The sequence below is a fragment of the Gorilla gorilla genome, chromosome 6 (genome assembly GCF_029281585.2).
Source record: "Gorilla gorilla gorilla isolate KB3781 chromosome 6, NHGRI_mGorGor1-v2.1_pri, whole genome shotgun sequence".
NCBI classification, from domain to species: Eukaryota; Metazoa; Chordata; class Mammalia; order Primates; family Hominidae; genus Gorilla; species Gorilla gorilla.
Genome location: NC_073230.2, coordinates 14,511,857 through 14,535,988, shown reverse-complemented (window position 1 = coordinate 14,535,988; position 24,132 = coordinate 14,511,857). Strand labels below are relative to the sequence as shown.

At 40.2% G+C, this 24,132-nt stretch overlaps 1 long non-coding RNA gene across 4 annotated transcripts in view; it reads right to left on the bottom strand.

Moving 5' to 3' along the window:
* Window positions 1-24,132, bottom strand: part of LOC109027663 (uncharacterized) — a 129,548-nt gene that overhangs the window by 16,715 nt on the left and 88,701 nt on the right. For all 4 annotated transcript variants that reach the window (XR_008667127.2, XR_008667126.2, XR_008667128.2 and 1 more), the window contains exons 3-4: window positions 6,640-6,813; window positions 3,642-3,770 (exon numbers count right to left, since the gene is read on the bottom strand). This is a non-coding gene — a long non-coding RNA (uncharacterized lncRNA). The remainder of the gene's footprint in view (window positions 1-3,641; window positions 3,771-6,639; window positions 6,814-24,132) is intronic.

Genomic DNA, 24,132 nt, shown 5'->3' with positions numbered 1-24,132 from the left:
TCACCAGTGTTTACAATATTTTTAAAAAATAGTTGCCAACAGTTAAGAATTGAGAGGTATCTCAAGAAATCTGCATTTCTAGCTTCCTTTGAAATATACAAGGGATAAAATGTTAGGTTGAGAGGAACATGAGCAGGTCTGTAGATACTAGAGGAGGGCTCAGTGGAGAAGGTGAGGTTGAAGGTAAAAGAAAACAAGAAAAACATTGATGAAGCCAATTCCAGAGGGAGCAGGAGGGAGTAGGTTCCCAGTGGTGGTGAGGGCAGGAAGAACTTGCCCTCTGAGACTTGGGCAGAGGAGGCAGGCAACTTTGTAATGTGTATGAGTAGGATGATATAGGATGTTTTACTGACACTGCCAATTTTGTGAATAAAGTATGAGATGAGGTGGTCAACTGAGAGCCATTGAGAAGTGGGATGAAGAACCTGGTCAAAGACAAATAGGAAGGTTGACAAATTGCTCAGGGCTAGGCTGAGATTGAAAAGCACAAATGAATTGTAGAGTAACTTTGTGCCAGTGTGCACTTGCAGCAGCAACACCAGAGTTTAGAATCAGAAAAGTTAGGTTGTAAAATTGATCATAGGTTTTGATCTTTCTGGTGAGGTAGTAATTTAGAATGAAGGGGTCTGGGCAGTGTAATGGAAGAAGAGAGGCTAAGAGGATCCTGTTAGACCTTAATGAAAGAACAAGTCAAGGAATTAGGAGTCTCTGTGAACAGATGGTTTGAAGGTAGAGACAGCAGAAAGGATAGGGGATAATCTGAGACCAGACAACTGGAGTTAGGATTTCTGAATTGGGGCATTTGGAGGATATTAAGATCCAAGATCAGCTCCTTGGATTAGGAGGCTGAAATGCAATGCAGCAAAGGAGATTCAGGAATTACAAAGCAATATTGCTCAGTGGCTATCTAAATAGAGGTTGAAATCTCTCAGGATGTGTGGTGGAGAAGATTTCTACGCAATGATGGACAGTGATCTGAAGGCAGTAGATGACAGCAGTGAAGAGGAGTAAAAGTGCGGTATACTTAGATGACATGAACATTAACAAGAAGAGGGCAGGGACACCAACACTCATCGCAGGCTTGCAGATGCCTGCCCGGTAGTCCTGCTGAGCATGCATGCCTCCGTTGCCAAGAAGACCCATTCTTTGCTATCTCCACATACAAGGCAAGCTGGGGCCTGCTATTCAAGATACTGAGGAGTCTGCTGTTTATCTCTAACCCTCATCTTAATCCACACAAGCCCTGCCGTGAGCTCTCCTGTGACATAGCCCTGTCCACAGAGAATGTCAGCTTTCGCTGCCTGCCCATGGGCTACCTGCTTCTTTTTGCCTGTCTCTGACTCTGTTCAAGTTGCAGCTCTAGCCACTAATGGACTGTCCTATCTCCTCTTTCTTCTGCCAGCAAGGTGATTGCAATGCCTGTTCAAATGTGTCCCTGGAGAAGAGCCAGGTGTCTTAAATGACACTGCTACAGCCTGAAGAGTCTGTAGGAATTGGGCTGTGGCAAAATTCATTTGGAATCTCATGTTAGGGATGGTGCAAGCTGTGAACAGTTAGTGACCACTCTCCTCCCAGCTCTGCCCTGGCCTCAAACCAGGACTATCCAAGGGGAGGATCACTATCAATGGAGAAATCGAAGACAACCATAATAATGAGGCCTAATGAAAGAAGCTAAATATACTATATGTAGTTTATTTAAACTACATGGTATGCAATTTTTACAGTATTGTTTGCCATTTTTGTAAAATGTAATAAACTCTCCTTTTCTTCTAGAAATCGAAGCTTTACTTTTGGCACAACATATAAGCAGACACTTATGGTCTAGAGAGAAGGACAAACGGCAAACAGGAGTTAAAATTGAAGATGCCAGCACCCAGGGCTGTGCTATGCCCTTATCTCTTGAGCGTTGGAACAGAAGCTGAGTCAGCACTATTTCTCAGTTGCCTGTAGCAAGGGAGCTTCCCCATCAGCAGTTTAAAGACAAATAGAAAGGAAGAGAAAGGAAGCCTGCATTCCCCTGGGCTCCCTCCGCATATTTTAGGCATGAGTCAGCTCCCAGGGCTGGCATTTGTCCCTCCATTAACAGCTAAGTTCCCTATGTCTCCAGACAGACAGCTCTCGAAATAGCCAATGCCTGGGCAAATGACCTGCAAGTGGGAGGGGACAGTCAGAGAATGCCAGTTCTTGTTGATCCTGTGGGGTGGGAGTGGGGATGGACAGCTTTCAGCCTTCAGTTAAGACAGGAAGTGGAGGAGAACATTCTTCCCTGGTTCTCACTTTAGAGAGAAGAATCAATCCTTATGGCATTAAAATTTTGGATTTTTTGGTTTTAACATGTCTCAAACCTATCCACTCAATATAGCTCATTTTACTCCAGGGAAATTTTTAACATGTCATCTCAGCCAACCTACATTCACCTAACAATACTTATATAAATGTTATGGTATACGCAGACAAGAAACTAGAACACAAAGCTAGGAAATTGTTTCATTTTCATTTTGTAATGTCTGTTCTCTGCAATATGGAAAAAATTGCACCAGTTAGGTTTTCAGCCTAAAGCAGTGATTTGAAAACTTTATGTAAGAATCAGCTGAAAGTTTTTAAAAAGTTCTAATGCCAGGCCTCCCCCAAGCCAATCCTGTTAAAATCTATGGGGGTAAGCATCAATATTTCTAGATTTCCCCAGGTATTTCCCATGAACAGCCAAGGCAGAGAACCACTAATGAGTATCGTTTACCCAAGTAATGACAGACAGGTGTCTCCATTGAATTCATGGTGTATTCATTGCCATTATCAGTTAGCCCTCTAAGAGGGTTGATTTGATTATCATGATGGTATTTATGGAGCCTAATACAATCATAATCATTGTGAAGCAAGCTAGGACAAGAGTCATGTGGGAGGCAGAGGTTTCATGAACCAGAGGGGAACTTCTATCAGTCACCAAACCTGAAGGAGCCCAGAGCATTGATCAAAGTCAGAGGTACTGGGCCCTGAATTCAGAGAAATGGAGGATGGAAGCAAAAGTAGTGGATCTGGTATAAATGGGGAGTAAGCCAGGGAAATTTTCTTGAATGATTTATCTCTGCAACTAGATCTTGTGGGCCAGATGCAATAGGATACTTGGGAGGGCCTGCTGTGTTTAAACAAAGAGGAACAACAGTAAAGACTCCCAAATTCTTTTAGTCCCTGACATGATGATTTTTAGAATGATTTTTTTTTCTAGTCAAGAGATTATTATCCTTTTGTCAACAGAACAATCACATTCATTCATCAAATGTGTTGAGTGCTTTTTCTGTGCTAGGTATATCACTAGTTGCTAAGGATACAGAGATTAAATAAGAGACAATCTTATATCTGTCAGAATCCATAACCTAGATGTGGAAAAGGATGCATAAATTGAAATCTTTTAAATAAAATGTGGCAAAAAACTATGCCAGATCAAAGTTCCATGGATATAGTGTTAACTTTAACGATATTAAAGTTCATTGATTTCATTTTTCTTCTTCCATTTTCTATACTCTGGACTTGTGTTTTTTGCATATGATGTAAACTAATACTCTATGGGTTTGCCTTGTTTTTGTCATTTGGGAGAGGCACAGAGTGAGCTATAGGAAAGCAATGAAGGGGCTTGAAACTCACACCGTTATGATCAATTACTGCAGTTTCAAAAAGCCCGGTCTTGAACATGCTTAGCTGGCTTGTCTTCTTAGCCCTTATGTAATCTTTAAGTCACTTAACTTTCTGAAGAGGAATTGAGTTTTCTTGTTGACCTGTAAAAATAGCAAAATTTATGACTTAATTGCAGAAAACTCCAGACTCTGACATTTGAAAGACTTATTTTTCCTACACGTATAAATCAAGGTTACCTGCTCTGAATTTTGTAGCCTTAGTATTCTAATAGGGTTCTTGTACAATTTTTGCTAAATAAAGCATTCAGACTCCATGACTGTTCAAAGCCATCTCTGATGGTAGTTGTACACCTTTGCCAAATATTAACCCATAAATATGGTCTCATTTTGTTTAACAAGAGAGAATAATGCATCTCCCTAAGTTTTGAACTCATTAATTCCCCAGGCATTCTATCTAAAAAGCATACTTATTTTTTTCTTTGATAAGTCGCATGCCTGTGTCTGTCAGTTCAATAATTTATATAGAACAGGGAGTTTTAAGCATGGTTATTTCACTGTTGATGATCATCAATAAATTCATCGCATTGTGGGGGAATTTTCATAAAATTGCTTATATCTTGTCTTGATTATTTCTTACTTTGTGACTCAATGATTGGGAACCAGCTGTGAAAGTTGATCACACAAATTGGGTCATTCTTGTTATACTCAACTAAATCAGAGTTGAGGAACCAGGGGGAAAATGCACTCAGGGCATATCATATTGCTCCAAGAATGTAATTCTCTGCAAACCTGGCTGCCGAAACTGCCTGTTTTAACGTGAACCAGTTTTAATATAATAGCTACAGAAACAGCCTGCTGTAACTCTACAACTAGTTTCAGCCACCACCATCGTTCACCAACCAGAGCTTGCCAGCTATCCAAAACCTTACTAGTGCCAATGAAATTACTTTCAAAATAATATGTAACATTTGTCCTTTTCATAAAAGCCTCCAACCTTCTCTTTTTTCTTCGGACATACTAAAGGCCAGCCAGTCTGTGGGTATGCGCTGAATCCAATCTTTGCTTCCCAAATAAAATGTTTTAAATTTAGAGATTAGTCTTTATATTTTATTTGACTTCAACACAGCTATGGGCTGATCTGTAGAACTCAATATAGAAATCTACTGTCCTGGTCAAGACTGGTAGAAATACTGTCTTTACAAATCATATATGTGTTAATTTTGAATCTGCAAGTGAGTAAAATAGGAATTTGCTCTCTCATCTCTTGGAAATTTGATCCAAATCTATAGACATTGTGGTCAGAGAACAGTGAATGCATGAAGAGAATGGTCCCATAAAGTTGAGATCGAGGAGCCATTTTTTGCCATGAGCTTTCTAACGAGTAAGAAAAACTTGTCTTTAGAGAGAGACTGAAGAGTAGAGCAGACAGTACAGAGGTGAGGAGAGGAGAGGCTGTGTGACTCCGGAGAAATGAACGGGGAAAACCTCCTTGAACCTCACTCTAGTTTTCCAAGTCTTGTGAAGCCAGGCTGGGCTTTTGGCTCTGTGCAATTCCTCTGTATCTTCTCAATAAACCCTTTGTATTCGTGTTTACTCAATGGGGATTCTATTCCATTCGCTAAAATAAGCCTGAAATTAAACCTGTTGTTTCATTGCATATGCTTCATTCATATCTCTTATATTCTTTGCAGTTTTTTTTTCCAGACACCATTCTCCTGTGGCCTTTTCCTATGGTTTCTCTCTCCTTTCCTTGGACAAAGTAGTACCAGTTGCAGTTTTGACATAATAGAGGGACAGAAGGCCTTCCAGTCTATTCTGGAGGCATTTGGCACTGCTAGCTCACCTGGGGGCCAGGCAGGGCTGCTGCCAGGCAGGGCTGCTGCCAGCCCATGATGTGCCTTTGTGTGTACTTTTAAAAGGTACCCCTTCCTCTAGGTGGACTAAGGCCCACACAGAGCATAGGGCTTTCAGGCAGAGCACAGGCTGAATTCAGCCACTCTTCTTCCTTGACTGGGCACCCTTGGCAGGTATAATCTTCACAATCTTATGTGGTGGCCGAGTCATGGACCCATACATATCCTCCAGGCAGTTGAGAAAGAAAAAAAAATCCACAAATTAGAGAAGGTGACCCCAGCAGAGTCAATGTAGTCGCAAATGTCAGGCTAACAGGAAACAGCAAAAGCAATATACGTCCTCCTTCTTCTCTAAGTGCTCTGGCTGGTGGCCTTAAAAATATAGATTTTCTTTCTTTTCCAATAAAGAAAAATTAAGGCCGGGCGCAGTGGCTCACACCTGTAATCCCAGCACTTTGGGAGGTCAAGGTGGGCGGATCACAAGGTCAGGAGTTCGAGACCAGCCTGGCCAAAATGGTGAAACCCCATCTCTACTAAAATACAAAAATTAGCTAGACATGGTGGTGTGCGCCTATAATCCCAGCTACTCAGGAGGCTGAGGCAGGAGAATTGCTTGAACCCAGGAGGTGGAGGTTGCAGTGAGCTGAGATCATGCCACTGCACTCCAGCCTGGGTGACAGAGTGAGACTCTGTCTCAAAAAAAAAAAAAAAAAGAAAAAGTAAAATAAAGGAAGAAGAAAAGAATTACCTGCAGCTCCATCACCTATGAACAATTTAAATACAGCTGTTATATGTGACTCTTTATTGCCTATCAAAAAAAGCTGCAAATTCCTTAGTGTGGGAGAGATACTCATTATAATCTGATCCCCATTCTGCTCTCCCACATCTGTCTCTCTCCAGTCACTCTCTCTTTGTAGACTCTTCAGTGCTGTTTTGTTTCAAAGCGAGGCTTTCATTTTTCAGCTCCTTTTTCTCACTCAAGTTTACCTTTTATGGCTGTGTACATTTTTGCTGTCTGCCTGTTTATATTCAGAAGTTTTATAACACCTGTTGTAGTTTTAGGAGATTGTAATTAATAATTTCCTGTTTCCTCATTTGAGTTAAAAATCAATGTCAGATATATGTAGAGATCAGGCATACAGAAAGCGGAATATTACCTGAATTGGAAGAGATCTCGAACTTCAGGCCGTGTACGCTAGGCAGGACTCGCTCTCCAGGTCTAGGGGAAGTCCACTCCAGAAGGAGTTGAGCTATAGGGTTGATACATTTATGCAGAATCACTGCTTTACATCCACTGAGAAAGAGAGGGGAATCTTCTTACTGTTTGCAGGCTTTAAAAAAAAATGAGCATCACGTGTTAGTCTACCTTGCATTGCTATAAAGGAATGCCTGAGGCTGGGTAATTTATAAATTTGTATAGATAGGGTTTTGCCATGTAGCCCAGGCTGGTCTGGAACTCCCGGGCTCAGATGATCTACCCACCTCGGCCTCTCAAAGGGCTTAGACTACAGGCATGAGCCACCATGCCTGGCCAGTTTTGCCTTTATTTAATCAAGTTTTAGTACCATTTCCATTTCATCACCTACTCAAAATAAGATATTTACATCAACTGTTTATCAATAAAGTATCTGTAGTTTCTACATCACTCTTTTGCCTTCAAGTTTCCTTAGCTGATTCCTTTTTAACCAAGAATGGACAAAAAACAAACAAACAAAAAACCCCAGAAATATAATTTTTTAGCTCCTCTTTTTTTTTTCTGTAAGAAAAGGAAGGTGTGTTTTAAAATTCCATAATAGTTACTGATATTTTCTTAATTTTTCCAGAAGTGAGAGGCTGAGGCAAGAGGGGGCCAAGTAACTTGTATAAAGTTGTATGATCACCAAGAAGCAGAAATCAGAGTAGGCTCTTGACCTATGCTGCCTCTTATCATGTACAGGAAGATTTTATTCTGAACCCTTAAGGATATAGCTAAGAGATTTTTTAATGTTACCGTCGAGACTTCAATGTCAGGTTTGGGGAGGAAATCAAGAAGAGATATTTCATAATAAATGGTACAAATGAAATAAAATTGCAGTTGCATCCTGCAGTAAAATTAGAGTATACGAATTATTTTCCATTCTGGTTTTGGCTGCTTATCCTTTACTCATTCTTTCCAGGGCCATTCTGTGTAGGTTAGGCTTCCTCAGCGAAAGCAGAGGGTCGTGGTGGGGAAAACACAGGCTCTATATTCAGATAGACTTGGGGGTAGGTGGGAGTCCTGGGTCCACACTTAATACTTCTGTATCATTTACAAGTGATTCATTTGGCATCTGTTTCTTTCGTTTGTAATGTGGAGAGATACCTGTTTCTGAAAGTTGTTTGAAATTTAAATGGGATTGTGGTCCTGACTGTTAATAAATACTTATTTCCCTTCATTTAGTGCTGTGCTTCAAAGTCACCTATGCTTATTAAGTACACTCATGCTTGGGTGTACGTTATGTTGTACGAGTCTGTCATAAGGAGTATTTTTTCTTCCTCGACTAAAGGAGTCTTTTGAGAACTACTTGCTTAGGGCATAGAACTTGAGGGCTGGAAGTATCAGCTTGAATCGTATGAAATAGCTGATTTTTGACGATTTTTGAACCAAACAAATCCCATTTTCATCTGGGCCAATATTATACCTTAGGAAAACACAAAAGAGGGTAGCTATATGGTCAAATGTCATACTACTAGCTAATTATAAAACTGCACATAAACCTTGGTGGTCTTGGCTTCTGGCTAATATACATATAGATTTTATTTAAGACTGGTCTTATTGCCAATCAAGTACCAATAAGGTGTTGCATTGAATATTTGCAAACCTGCTTAGTGCTTGGCTCCTCTGCTGGGTGTCAGTTATAAAAAGGTGAAGAAGAGCTTGGCGCTGTTTGTGAGCCACAGATCTGAGCACAGCCACAATATTCCAAGGCCCAGATGTCAGCTCTATTGGATGTTCTAAGTGCTGTAGGTGCAACCAGGAAGGAGTGATTAGTTTCCCTAGGAACAAATGGGAAGGACTGGTTCATTCTATTAATACTTTACATGTGATGAGTCTTGCTCTAGCTAAGCCCTCTTATCATGTATCTCATTCAGCAAATATTCGTGGAGCACCATCTGTATGACAAACATTATGGAATGTTGGTAGTGGGATAATAAAAATGAACATTTATAGAATACTTAGACTATGCCAGGTACCATTCTATGGACTTCACAGATATTAATTAATTGAATTTCCACAATAACCCTCAGAAAGTAATATCATATTGTCATCATATCATTTTTATACATGAGAAACTGTTAAGTAACATAGCCAAAATTATATAGCTGGTAAGCAGGGAAGGCAGCATGTAAGCCAGGAAGGCTGCCTCTATAGCAGGTGCTCATAACTGTGCTATGTGACCTATTTACTTAAAAAGGTGAATAATGTCATTCTCAAAGTATATAGAGCTAAGGAGAGAGGTATGATGAAAGGGAGATAATAAGGGAGATAATGATGGAGGTATGATGAAAGGGAGAGGTATGATGAATCTTTTCATTAAAAAGTTGAAGCGAAGACACCTCTCTTTTCATAAAACATTAAAGTAACTTCTCAAAAACCTGACCTGGAGTGTGGCCCTTTCAAGAGACAGCCTGGGGAGTCAGAGAGCCAGGTCCTTGTCCTTCCAGGGAGCTTTAAAGCATGAAGATGCTTAAACTCATCAAAAAGTTAAATGTAGAGTTCCCACATGACCCAGAAATTATTTTCCTAGGTATGTAGCCAAGAGAAACAAAAATATGCATTCACACAAAACTTACACATAAATGTTCATAGTAGTATTATTTGTAATCATCAAAAATTAGCATGTGCCTATCAATAGATAAATGGATAAACAAAATTAGCATCTATATACAATGAAATATCATTTAGTCTTGAAAAGGAATGAGGGGGCTGGCAAGATGGCCAAATAGGAACAGCTGCGATCTGCAGCTCCAAGCGAGATCAATGCAGTTGGCAGATGATTTCTGCGTTTCCAACTGAGGTACCCAGCTCATCTCACTGAGACTGGTTAGACAGTGGGTGCAGCCCGTGGAGGGTAAGCAGAAGCAGGGTGGGCCATCACCTCACCTGGGAAGTGCAAGGGGTCCAGGAACTCCCTCCCCTAGCCAAGGGAAGCCATGAGGGACTATACCATGTGGAACAGTGCATTCAGGCGCAGATACTACACTTTTTCCACTGTCTTCGCAACCTGCAGACCAGGAGATTCCCTCAGGTGCCTGCCTACACCACAAGGGCCCCGGGTTTCAAGCACAAAACTGGGCGGCCCTTTGGGCAGACACCAAGGTAGCTGCAGGAGTTTTTTTCATACCCCAGTGGGGCCTGGAACACCAGCGAGACAGAACCATTCACTTCCCTGGAAAAAGGGCTGAAGCCAGGGAGCCTAGTGGTCTAGCTCAGTGGACCCCACCCCCATGGAGCCCAGCAAGCTAAGACCCACTGGCTTGAAATTCTCGCTGCCAGCACAGCAGTCTACAGTTGACCTGGGATGCTCCAGCTTGGTGGAGGAAGGGGTGTCTGCCATTACTGAGGCTTGAGTAGGTGATTTTCCTCTCACAGTGTAAACAAAACTGCTGGGAAGTTCAAACTGGGTGGAGCCCACTGCAGCTCAGCAAAGCTGCTGTAGTCAGAATACCTCTCTAGATTCCTCCTTTCTGGGCAGGGCTCCTGAAAGAAAGGCAGCAGCCCCAGTCAAAGGCTTATAGATAAAACTCCCATCTCCCTGGGACAGAGCACCGAGGGAAGGTGCGGCTGTGGGTGCAGCTTCAGCAGACTTAAACATTCCTGCCTGCTGGCTCTGAAGAGAACAGCGTATCCCCCAGCAAAGTGCTCAAACTCTGCTGAGGGACAGAATGCCTCCTCAAGTAGGTCTCCGACCCCCATGCCTCCCGACTGGGAGACATCTCCCTGCAGGAGTCGACAGACACCTCATACAAGAGAGCTCCAGCTGACATCTGGCGGGTGCCCCTCTGGGATGAAGCTTCCAGAGGAAGGAACAGGCAGCAATATTTGCTGTTCTGCAGCCTCCGCTGATGATACCCAGGCAAACTGTGTCTGGAGGGGACCTCCAGCAAACTCTAGCAGACCTGCAGCAGAGGGGCCCAACTGTTAGAAGGAAAACTAACAGAGAGGAATAGCATCAACATCAACAAGAACTTGCACACAAAAACCCCATCTGAAGGTCACTAGCATCAAAGACCAACAGTAGATAAATCCATGAAGATGAGGAAAAACCAGGGTAAAAAGCTGAATATTCCAAAAACCAGAATGCCTCTTCTCCTCTAAAGGATCACAACTCCTTGCCAGCAAGGGAAGTAAACTGGATGGAGAATGAGTTTGATGAATTGACAGAAGGAGACTTCAGAAGATGGGTAATAAGAAACTCCTCTGAGCTAAAGGGGCATGTTCTAACCCAATGCAAGGAAGCTAAGAACCTTGAAAAAATGTTAGAAGAATTGCTAACTAGAATAACCAGTTTGGAGAAGAACATAAATGACCTGATGGAGCTGAAAAACACAGCATGAGAACTTCGTGAAGCATAAACAAGTATGAATAGCTGAATCAATCAAACAGAAGAAAGGTATCAGAGATTGAAGATCAACTTAATGAAATAAAGCATGAAGACAAAATTAGAAAGAAAAAAAATGAAAAGGAATGAATGAAGCATCCAAGAAATATGGGACTATGTGAAAAGACCAAACCTACATTTGATTGGTGTACCTGAAAGTTATGGAGAGAATGGAACCAAGTTGGAAAACACTCTTCAGGATGTCATCCAGGAGAACTTCCCCAACCTAGCAAGACAGGCCAACATTCAAATTCAGGAAATACAGAGGATACCACAAAGATACTCCTTGAGAAGAGCAACCCCAAGACACATAATCCTCAGATTCATCAAGGTTAAAGTGAAGGAAAAAATGTTAAGGGCAGCCAGAGAGAAAGGTTGGGTTACCCACAAAGGGAAGCCCATCAGACTAGCAGCAGATCTCTCTGCAGAAACCCTACAAGCCAGAAGAGAGTGGGGGCCAATATTCAACATTCTTAAAGAAAACAGTTTTCAACCCAGAATTGCATATCCAGCCAAACTAAGCTTCATAAGTGAAGGAGAAATAAAATACTTTACAAACAAGCAAATGCTGAGAGATTTTATCACCACCAGGTCTGCCTTACAAGAGCTCCTGAAGGAAACAGTAAACATGGAAAGGAAAAACCGGTACCAGCCACTGCAAAAACATACCAAATTGTAAGGACCACTGACACTATGAAGAAACTGCATCAACTAATGGGCAGTATAACCAGCTAGCATCATAATGACAGGATCAAATTCACACATAACAGTGTTAACCTTAAATGTAAATGGGCTAAATGCCCCAATTAAAAGACACAGACTGGAAAATTGGATAATGAGTCAAGACTCATCAGTGTGCTGTATTCAGGAGACCCATCTCACATGCAAGGACACACATGGGCTGAAAATAAAGGGATGGAGGAATATTTACCAAGCAAATGGAAGGGAAAAAGGCAGGGGCTGCCATCCTAGTCTCTGATAAAACAGACTTTAAACCAACAAAGATCAAAAAAGATAAAGAAGGGCATTACATAATGGTAAAGGGATCAATGCAACAAGAAGAGCTAACTATACTAAATATATATGCACCCAATACAGGAGCACCCAGATTCACAAAGCAAGTTCTCTACAAAACTCTCCACCCCAAATCAACAGAATATACATTCTTCTCAGTACCACATTGCACTTATGCTGAAATTGACCACATAATTGGAAGTAAAAAATGCCTCAGCAAGTACAAAATCATGGAAATCATAACAGTCTCTCAGACCACAGTGCAATCAAATTAGAACTCAGGATTAAGAAACTCACTCAAAACCACACAACTACATGGAAACTGAACAACCTGCTCCTGAATGACTACTGGATAAATAACGAAATTAAGGTGGAAATAAATAAGTTCTTTGATACCAATGAGAACAAAGACACAACGTACCAGAATCTCTGGGACACAGGTAAAGCAGTGTTTTGAGGGAAATTTATAGCACCAAAAGCCCATAGGAGAAAGTGAGAAAGATCTAAAATCGACACCCTAGCATAACAACTAAAAGAACAAATTTTGTTCTTTTGCAAAGAGCAAACAAATTCAAAAGCTAGCAGAAGACCAAAAATAACTAAGATCAGAGCAGCACTGAAGAAGATAGAGACATGAAAAATCCTTAAAAAATCAGTGAATCCAGGAGCTGATTTTTTGAAAAGATTAACAAAATAGACCACTAGCCAGACTAATAAGAAAAGAGAGAAGAATCAAATAGACACAATAAAAATAATAAGGGGGATCTCACTACTGATCCCACAGAAATACAAACTACCATCAGAGAATACTATAAATACCTTTATGCAAATAAACTAGAAAATCTAGAGGAAGTGGATAAATTACTGGACATATACACCCTCTCCAGACTAAACCAGGAAGAAGTCAAATCTCTGAATAGACCAATAACAAGTTCTGAAATTGAGGCAGTAACTAATAGCCTACCAACAAAAAAAGCACAGGACCAGACAGATTCACAGCCAAACTCTACCAGAGATACAAAGAGGAGCCAGTGCCATTCCTTCTGAAACTATTCCAAACAATAGAAAAAGAGGGACTCCTCCCTAACTCATTTTATGAGGCCAGCATGATCCTGATACCAAAACCTGGCAGAGACACAACAAAAAAAGAGAATTTCAGGCCAATATCCCTGATGAACATTGATGTGAAAATCCTCAATTAAATACTGGCAAACTGAATCCAGCAGCACATCAAAAAGCTTACCCACCACGATCAAGTTGGCTTCATTACTAGGATGCAAGGCTAGTTCAACATACACAGATCAATAAACATAATTCATCACATAAACAGAACCAACGACAAAAACCACATGATTATCTCAATAGATGCAGAAAAGGTCTTCGATAAAATTCAACACACCTTCATGCTAAAAACTCTCAATAAACTAGGTATTGATGGAATGTATCTCAAAATAATAAGAGCTATTTATGACAAACCCACAACCAATAACATACTGAAAGGGCAAAACCTGGAAGCATTCCCTTTGAAAACCGGCACAAGACAAGGGTGTCTCACCACTCCTGTTGAACATACTATTGGAAGTTCTGGCCAGGGCAATCAGGCAAGAGAAAGAAATAAAGCGTATTCAAATAGGAAGAGAGGAAGTCAAATTGTCTCTGTTTGCAGATTTGCAGATAACAAGATAATATATTTAGAAAACCCAATTGTCTCAGCCCCAAGTCTCCTTAAGCTGATAAGCAACTTCAGCAAACTCAAGATATAAAAATCAATGTGCAAAAATCACAAGCATTCCTATACACCAATAACAGACAAACAGCCAAATCATGAGTGAACTCCCGTTCACAATTGCTACAGAGAATAAAATAACAAGAAATCCAACTTACAAGGGATGTGAAGGACCTCTTCAAGGAGAACTACAAACCACTGCTCAAGGAAATAAGAGAGGACACAAACAAATGGAAAAACATTCCATGCTCATGGATAGCAAGAATCATTATTGTGAAAATGGTCATACTGCCCAAAGTAATTTGTAGATTCAATGCTATCCTCATCAAGCTATCATTGACTTTCTTCACAGAACTGGAAAAAACTACTTTAAAGTTCATATTGCAACCAAGAAAGAGCCCATATAGCCGAGACAATCCTAAGGAAAAAAAAAAACAAAGCTGGAGGCATCATGCTACCTGACTTCAAACTATGCTATAAGACCACAGAACCCAAACAGCATGGTACTGGTACCAAAACAGATATATAGACCAATGGAACAGAACTGAGGCCTCAGAAATAATGCCACTGATCTACAACCATCAGATCTCTGACAAACCTGACAAAAACAAGAAATGGGGAAAGGATTCCCTATTTAATAAATGGTGCTGGGAAAACTGGCTAGCCATATGCAGAAAACTGAAACTGGACCCCATCCTTACAAATTATACAAAAGTTAGCTGAAGATGGATTAAAGACTTAAATGTAAGACCTAAAACCATAAAGACCCTAGAAGAAAACCTAGGCATTACCATTCAGGACATAGGCATGGGCAAAGACTTCATGTCTAAAACACCAAAAGCAATGGCAACAAAAGCCAAAATTGACAAATGGGATTTAATTAAGCTAAAGAGCTTCTGCACAGCAAAAAAACTATTATCAGAATGAATAGGCAACCTACAGAATGGGAGAAAAATTTTGCAACCTATCCATCTGACAAATGGCTAATATCCAGAATCTACAAGAACTTAAACAAATTTACAAGAAAAAAAACAACCCTATCCAAAAGTGGGTGAAAAATATGAACAGACACTTCTCAAAAGAAGACATTTATGTGGCCAAAAACATACGAAAAAATGCTCATCATCAGTGATCATTAGGGAAATGCAAATTAAAACCACAATGAAATACCATCACACACCAGTTAGAGTGGTGACCATTAAAAAGTCAGGAAACAACAGATGCTGGAGAGGATATGGAGAAATAGGAATGCTTTTACAGTGTTGGTGGGAGTGTAAATTAGTTCAACCATTGTGGAAGACAGTGTGGCAATTTCTCAAGGATCTAGAAACAGAAATACCATTTGACCCAGCAATCCCATTACTGGGCATATACCCAAAGGAGTGTAAATCATTCTAGTATAAAGACACATGTACACTTATGTTTATTGCAGCACTGTTCACAATAGCAAAGACTTGGAACCAACCCAAATACCCATGAATGATGGACTGGATAAAGAAAATGTGGCACATGTACACCATGGAATACTATGCAGCCATAAAAAAGGATGAGTTCATGTCCTTTGCAGGAATATGGATGAAGCCAGAAACCATCATTCTCAGCAAACTAACACAGGAACAGAAAACCAAACACCGCATGTTCTCACTTATAAGTGGGAGTTGAGCAATGAGAACACATGGACACAGGGAGGGGAACATCACACACAGGGGCCTGTCTGGGGGTGGGAGGCTAGGGGAGGGATAGCATTAGGAGAAATACCTAATGTAGATGACAGGTTGATGGGTGCAGCAAACCACCATGGCACGTGTATACCTATATAACAAACCTGCACGTTCTGCACATGTATCCCAGAACTTAAAGTATATTAAAAAAAAAAAGGAATGAAATACTGACACGTGCTACAACATGGTTGAAACTTCAAAATATTATGTCAAGTGAAAGAAACCAGTCACAAAAGGTGGCATATTGTATTGTTCTATCTATATGAAGTGTCCAGAATAGACCAATTCCAAGATACAGAAAGTAGGTTAAAATGTCCGGAAATTGAGTCAGTCTAAAGAGACATAAAGTAGATTGCCTGGGACTGTGGGTCAGGTGTGAGACTGGAGAATGAGGAGTGACTCTTAAAGTGTATTGGTTTCTTTTTTGGAGTGCTGAAAATGTGTTAAAATTTAATTTTAGTGATGGTTGCAAAATTCTGTGAATATACTAAAAACTGTCGATTTGTACACTTTGAATGAATAAATTATACAGTATGTGAATTATATGTCAATAAAGCTGTTAAAAAAGCAATGGTAGCCAGGCATGGTGGCTCATGCCTGTAATCTCAGCACTTTGGGAGGCTGAGGCAGGAGGATCACATGAGGCCAGGAGTTTCAGATCATCCTGGGCCACATGGCAACATCCAGTTTCTACAACAAGTTTAAAAATTAGCTGGGTGTGGTAGCATGTGCCTATAGTCCTAGCTACTCAGGAGGCTGAGGTGAGAGGATCTCTTGAGCCCAGGAGATTGAGGCTGCAGTGAGCCATGAACATGCTACTGCACTCCAGTCTGGGTAACAGAACAAGAGTCTTCTCCAAAAAAAAAAAAAAAAAAAAGACAGAAAAGAAAGAAAAAGAAGAAAGAAAGAACAAAAGAATGAAAGAAAGAAAGAAAAAAGGAAAGAAAGAAAACAACAAACAAAAAAACAATGGCAAGCTGGGCATGATGGTGCATTCCTGTGGTCCCAGCTACTCCAGAGGCAGAGGGAAAAGGATCACTTTAGTTCAGGAGTTCGAGACTATCCTGAGCAACATAGTGAGACCCTATCTCTTAAACAAATTCAATCAATTAAGTTTTTAAAAAAGCAATGACAGAAATAAACACAGAAACACACACACACACACTTGTACATACACACACTACCAGATGCCTGGGCCACACTGCAGAGCTGCAGATTCCTAATATATAGAGATATATTTAAGAATCATTGCCAAGGATGAGAACCAAGATAGCATTTAAAATTTTTATTTATAGAGTTTTGATTGGAAGGTCCATTTTTTTACACTAGCCTCACCTAAAAATGATTAAGTATTCATATTTTTGTATGATAAATATAGCAACAGTAAGAAATAATTTTAAAATATTTGTAAGTATTTTCATATAAATTTAAATCTCATCCCACCCCAAGCCCTGTGAGGTTAGAATGGTGGGAGACCTCTGTGGGGGAGGAGGGAGGCATCTGACTCTGCTCTTCACCTCTGGAGACGTGGGCCCAGGTGCTAAGACCTCAGGTGCTGAGTGCGAAATAATTATATTTTCAGTTCATGGCACATTATCATTATATGTCCATGTGATATCGGGAGGCCTCTCTTGTTTTGTCTATTCCTGTTTATTTACAATGCTCCATACATAACCATTCTCAAATGTATAACATCTTTTTGTTTGTATTCTTGCATAATGTGTACCATTTTGTGTGCTAAATTTCTAATATGTAGAAATTTCTGTAAATGTTTCTAAGTTATGTATCTCATCTTATTATTTATGCCTGGTTTGCTACTTTGGAAGGAATGAGGAGCTATCAGAGCCCTGCAATGAACATTCATTTATTACATTTTTAATGAAATGGCTACCATGTGCACCTCTGTAATAAGGAGGAAGGCAGTATGACAATGTGGCAAAGAGCTCTGGCTCTGGGTTCTGAATGCCAGGGTTTGAATTCTCACTCCTCCATTTACTAGCTTCTTGGGCTTGGACAGATTACTTGGGCCTGTTTGCTTTTGATTTAATCACCTGTAAAGTGTGAATACTTTCTCTTTTTTTTTCTTTTTTCCTGAGATGAAGTCTCACTCTGTCGCCAGGCTGGAGTGCAGTGGTGCGATCTTGACTCACTGCAATCTCCACCTCCAGGTTCAAGCAATTCTCCTGCCTCAGCCTCCTGAGTAGCTGGGACTACAGGCATGCACCACCATGCCCAGCTAATTTTTGTATTTTAATAGAGATGGGGTTTCACCATGTTGGCCAGGCTGGTCTCAAACTCCTGACCTCAGGTGATCTGCCTGCCTCGGCCTCTCAAAGTGCTGGGATTACAGGCATAAGCCGCTGCACCCGGCCAAGTGTGAATTCTTTAGCACACATCTCAGAGGTGGTTATAAGGATTAAATATCCAGGGGGGAGAGGATGATATTACTCCCAATATCCCAGGGGGTGTAAATACCTTTTTCTATCTGTCCTGATCTCCTTGCTGATAGGCTGTCACATGGAATCTTCGGGGGAGCTGTTCTTCATATTTTCCAGCCCCAATATCCTTTTTACAAAATTGGGTAGCTGTTAATACACTGATACTTGGGCACAGAGTTGGCACTCAATAAGTAGCTGTTAAGTAAATGAATCAAAAGAAGTGCAAGACACAAGATACATGGTCCCTTCTGTCAAAGAGTTTATAAATCAAGTATGAATGATAATACCTGAAACTACTTTAAAAAATCTATGTAAAGGGCCGGGCGCTATGGCTCATGCCTGTAATCCCAGCAGTTTGGGAGATCGAGGCAGGTGGATCACCTGAGGTCAGGAGTTCAGGCATGTTGAAACCCCATCTCTACTAAAAATACAAAAATTAACTGGGTGTGGTGGTGCACTCCTGTAATCCCAGCTACTCAGGAAGCTGAGGCAGGGGAATCGCTTGAACCCGGAAGGCAAAGTTTGCAGTGAGCTGAGATCATGCCACTGCACTCCAACCTGGACGGCAGAGTGAAGAAACTCTGTCACAAAAAACAAAAAAAAACAAAACAAATCTATGTAAACACCATGATATGTGACATGTCAGGGTAAGAGGAACAACTAATAAATTTTGTAGACATTCAGTAAATGGAGAGAAAGGTTTTTGGAGATGAGGAGCTTGAGCTAGACCTTGTATGTGTGCTATTAGAAGCTTTCTGGGCTGGACACATATAAAAACTGCCCTTTGATGCTAACAGTATTAAAATTCTGTCTCCTCAGAAGCAGACTGCCTATTGCTTTCACTTTTAAAGAGATTTAGATCCAAGCGTTCCATTATGCAAGCCATAGAAAGACCGTTTTATGTGAAGATGCACTTTGATTGCACTTTCCTCTATCTACATTTTATTGTAGTTAGTTGTTTAGAGCTCTCTCTGTGTAGAGTGTGAGATCCTTGAGGTCCTTAAGGGAAGGGACCTTGCTTGCCCTCTTTATCCCCTGCATACTTTGCGTAAAGGAGGCACTCCATAAATGTTTACTGAATAAATGCTACACTCCTAATGGGTAAGAATGTGTCATATTATTCTTTGTTTTCTTATGTGCACTGAAACGAATTGTTTCTTGAGATTGGTTCTTAGAATATTTATTCAGTTTTCACTGATTCTTTTGCTACAGGTTAGCTAACCATGTAGCAGATGCTTGAGTTTCACCTTTCTCCAGTCCAGCAGAATTCTATTTTGATGACCTCCATTCTGATGCTTGTAGACCATCTCTAATCCAAAGATTGATCTTTAGGTAACAGATGGAGAGTGATAAGGATAACTTCTGTGAAGACAAACCCATGCACACTTTCTGTTGTCCGAATAATGTTTAAATGAATCCTTCTGCTCCCAAGCCATCAACTTGCCCCTTAACACACATCTTTCTAGAGCCCAAATTTGAGCTCCTTGTAGAAGATCTTTGCCCTCTTCACTCTCCAGGCCTTCCTAATTAACGTCTTCTCAGAGTTTACCTTCTCTCTGTCTTAATCATTAGTTAAAAGAAAAAGTAGCTGGTGTAGCATCTGGGGATACATTGCCACACCCATGTCCTTCTCTATGATCAGGATTTCCAATTTCCAAGCCTGATGGGCTCTCCCAGCTGGAACAGGATCTACAGGTCTTTGATCTGGAAACTAAGACTAGAGAAGTCTTAAGAGATGACTTCGCAGGTGAGGAAGGCAGAATCAATCAGATAGAATTAGTAGGGAAGTAAAGTTCAATTGTTGAGCCAAGTTGTAGTGCTTTGGCACTCAGAATGAAGAGTTCTGTGTGTGTCCCAGCATGGAGAGTTATTTTCTTTTTCCTTCGGTTAGGTTGACCCTTTCCATTTGTTTAGGACCTGTGCACATGTTGTACTGGACCGCTAATCAAGTTACTTATCTAAAATTCTTTCAAACTGTTTCCCTATTATCTCCTTAACTGGTGTCTTCTTACTCTGCTAAAGATGTCCGCTGTTTTACCTCACTGCTCCTGTTCATGCCCTTACTTCTGCTGTTGAGATTTTGTGCCTGTTTTTCAGCGTAAATAAACTTTTCTTGTCCTTGTAGATATTACATTGTTCAGTTTTCTCATCTGAGTTTTCTTTTCCTAAGCACAGGGTACAGATTACATTTGTATCTTCTATTTATATATTGTATCAGATGGAGAGACCAGAGAACAAGCTGTTGATTCCTAAGGAGAAAATTTCAGAAGAAGTACATTCATACAAAGTGATAGTAGGAAGACTCAAACACAATATTACCTAAGTTCCTGAGACTAGAGAAGTGTATAAGTCTGAGGACAGATTAGAAAGGCTTCAGGAAATTCTAAGGAAATTCCTGTACCTGGAGAGTTTAGGCAAATAACAATCAGCAAAGAAGCCTTCACCAGTGAGAAGAACAATGAATGTAATAAACCTGAAAAAAGCTTCAGTCTGGACTCTACTATTGATGCAGATCAGAAAGTTCTTAGAATACAGAACACTGATGATAATGATAAGAACGACATGAGCTTCAACCAGAATTCAGCCTCTGGTAAACATGAACACATAAATCTAACACAGGATTTTCAGAGTAGTAAATGTAAGGAAAGCTTAATGGATCTCTCCCTCCTTAATAAATGGGACAGCATCCCTAACACTGAGGAATCCTATAAATGTGATGTATGTGAGAAAGTTTTCCATCAGAGCTCAGCCCTTACTAGACATCAGAGAATCCATACTAGAGAGAAGCCCTACAAATGTAAAGAATGTGAAAAGCGTTTCAGTCAGAGCTCAAGTCTTAGTCGACATAAAAGAATACACACTAGAGAAAAACCTTACAAATGTGAAGCATCTGATAAATCCTGAGGGGTCTGATAAACCCTGTAGTCCAAGCTCAGGCATAATTCAACACAAGAAAATTCACACCAGAGCCAAAGCTTACAAATGTAGCAGCTGTGAAAGAATCTTCAGTCATAGTGTCCACCTTACTCAACATCAGAAAATTCACAAAGAGATGCCCTGTAAGTGTACTATATCTGGCAGTGACTTCTGCCATCCTTCATATCTGCTTGAACATCAGAGGGTCCACCATGAAGAGAAATCCTATGAATATGATGAATATGGGTTGGGCTATGTTAAACAAGGAATTCATTTCAGAGAAAAGCCCTATACATGTAATGAATGTAGAAAAGACTTCAGATTGAATTCACATCTTATTCAGCATCAAAAATTTAACACAGGAATGAAACTGCATGAATGTAATGAATATGGAAAAGCTTTCAGTCAAACCTCATGCCTTATTCACCATCAAATAATGTATAGGAAAGAGAAATCATATAAATGTAACGAGTATGAGGGCAGTTTCAGTCATAGCTCAGACCTTATCCTGCAACAAGATGTCCTCACCAGACAGAAAGTCTTTGATTGTGATGTACGGAAAAAGAACTCCAGTCAGAGAGCACACCTGGTTCAATATCAGAGCATTCATACCAAAGAGAACTCATGAATATAACGAGGGTGAGAAGACATTTAGTCTAGTCAAATTCAGGCTTCATTCAACATCCGAGAGTTCACACCAGGGAGAAATCATGTACGTACTGCATGTGGTAAAGCCTTCAGTCATAGCTCAACCGTTAGTCAGCATCAGATAATTCAATTTTCATGCTATTAATAATTTCATACCTTAGTCACATTTGGAGAATTCATATGGGAATAAAATTCCATTATTGCAAGGAATGTGAAAAAGCCATCAGTCAAAGAAACCACCCTGTTTACTATCAAATTCATGCCATGCAAAAAGATTATGAATGTAATAAATGTGTATGTGCACGAGGAGATTCAGTCATAACCCAACGCTCATTCAACATCAAAGAATCTATATGTAAGAAAAGTTATTTGAGTGTAGTGAATGGCAAATCTTTCAATAGGAGTTTAACTAGTCTTTTTTATATCAGAATATCCATAGTAGACAAGAATTTGATGTAATGCAAATGGAAAACTTGACAGCACATTTCAGGCTTTAACCAACATCAAAATAGTGGAAAGAAAATTGTTGATTATTTATTTATGAAATTGTTAATACATAGTCCCAAACTTTATCGTTGCACAAGAATCTGGTGGTGACTTGGTAAATGCAGTGCCATTTTCTCATGGCATTCCTTTATTTAATATGTGTTCTAAGTAGGTACATTTATTTTTACTTTTTTATTATAATAATTTTGATATTAAAAAGAACAGAGATGGGGTCTCACTTTGTTGCCCAGGCTGGTCTCGAACTCCTGGCCTCAAGTGATCTTCTCACCTTGTCCTCCCAAAGTGCTGGAGTTACAGGCATCAGTCACTGTGCTAGGCCTATTTTATTTGTAGAATTAATTTAAGCTGTTTTTATTTTAATATGCCCTATAAACATTTTTATTTTTCTTGAAATTGGTTCTTAGTGTTCACAACTTCCATAAGATACTGCGAATGCACCAGTATTAAAACACATCAACATAAGTAGCTCATTTAGCTTTTTCTGCTGTTCTTGGCCCAAGTTCTCTCCAAAACCATCTCTTAGGCCTACTCTTTACTAGGGACCCTATGTTATTGCTTTACAGCCACAACACTTGGATGCCTGTTTATTGATTTCTCCATGCTCTTAAGCACCTTTAGAAGATTTAGAAGATTCCTAGTTTTAAGTGTTTCACCAGCAAGTATTCCATACCTAGTTGATGTTGCTGGTCTGATGTCTTATTTCCTAAAGTGAGGCATCTTTTTTAAAAAAGAATTGGATTTAAAATATATCCAGTCCAATACAAGTATGAATATAAGTAAGTGTTCTCTCTTCTGAGTTTGTAGCAGGCAGCCAAACATTTTCAAATGATGCCCAAGATTTTAGTTGCCTTGTGTGCATCCACAGCCTGCAAAGAGGGATGATAAGGACATCAGGGAGCCAACAAGACTCCTGGTAAGCTCACTACATACATCCAGTGCCTGTTCTGCATGCCTAAGCTTAGAGCTCTTTTATATACCTCTAAGGCCAGCAAAATGCTCAGGTCTGCTTTTGGTAGGGTAAACATAAAGAACATACACAGGCTGGCTGCGGTGGCTCACATCTGTAATCCCAGCACTTTGGGAGGTTGAGGCCGGTGGATCACGAGGTCAGGAGATGGAGACCATTCTGGCCAACATGGTGAAACCCTGTCTCTGTTAAAAATATAAAAATTAGCCAGGCGTGGTGGCACGTGCCTGTAGTGTCAGCTACTCAGGAGGCTGAGGCAGGAGAATCGCTTGATCCTGGCAGGCTGAGGTTGCAGTGAGCCGAGATCGCCACTGCACTCCAGCTGGCCAAGACTCCATCTCAAAACAAAACAAAACAAAACAAAAACATACAAAAAAAAAAATCAGCATCATAAGGGAATGTAGCCTTTCAACAGAGATGATGCTGTTCTTAACGTTAATCTCAGAGACAGTATTTCAAGGGAGTGGCAGGTCTGTTCCTGGTAAAATTTTAACCATTAGGATTGCAGATAAATATTTGAATTCTCCCCCACCCCCACACCAACCTGTCTTCCCTCATCAATCCAGGACAGTATTTGAAGTGTGGGGGCTTTGTGTTAGTTGCTTATCCATTAACACATTTTCGTATTTTAATAGTCTGCATGCCATATAAAAGAACATGGCTTTTTGATTGATAAAAGGGATTATAGATGTTGGCTCAAGTTCAGGGCCACCATCATATACCTAACAAGAGCTCATGCTTCTTTAGGTAATGTCAAAGCATTTTGTATTTTTCCATCTTAAGCTTTATAACATTTTGTGAATAAGACAAGTGTTATTTAAAATTCTAGTTGTCAATCCAGGCTTTCATAGTTCAGATGTTATGATATTTGCTAGGGACCCTCAACAAATATATAAAAATATATTGCTCACTCTATAATCCTCCTTTACAAAAAGTGTCACAGAGGGAGTCCACCCACGGTGATATTAGGGGCAACATCATCATCTCCTTTGGATATTACGAATAATGTCACAGAGGTGACATATTGTCACCTCATTATGTGACATAATGTCACATAATGTCCGCCCATGGGGATATTTGTGGCAATATAAT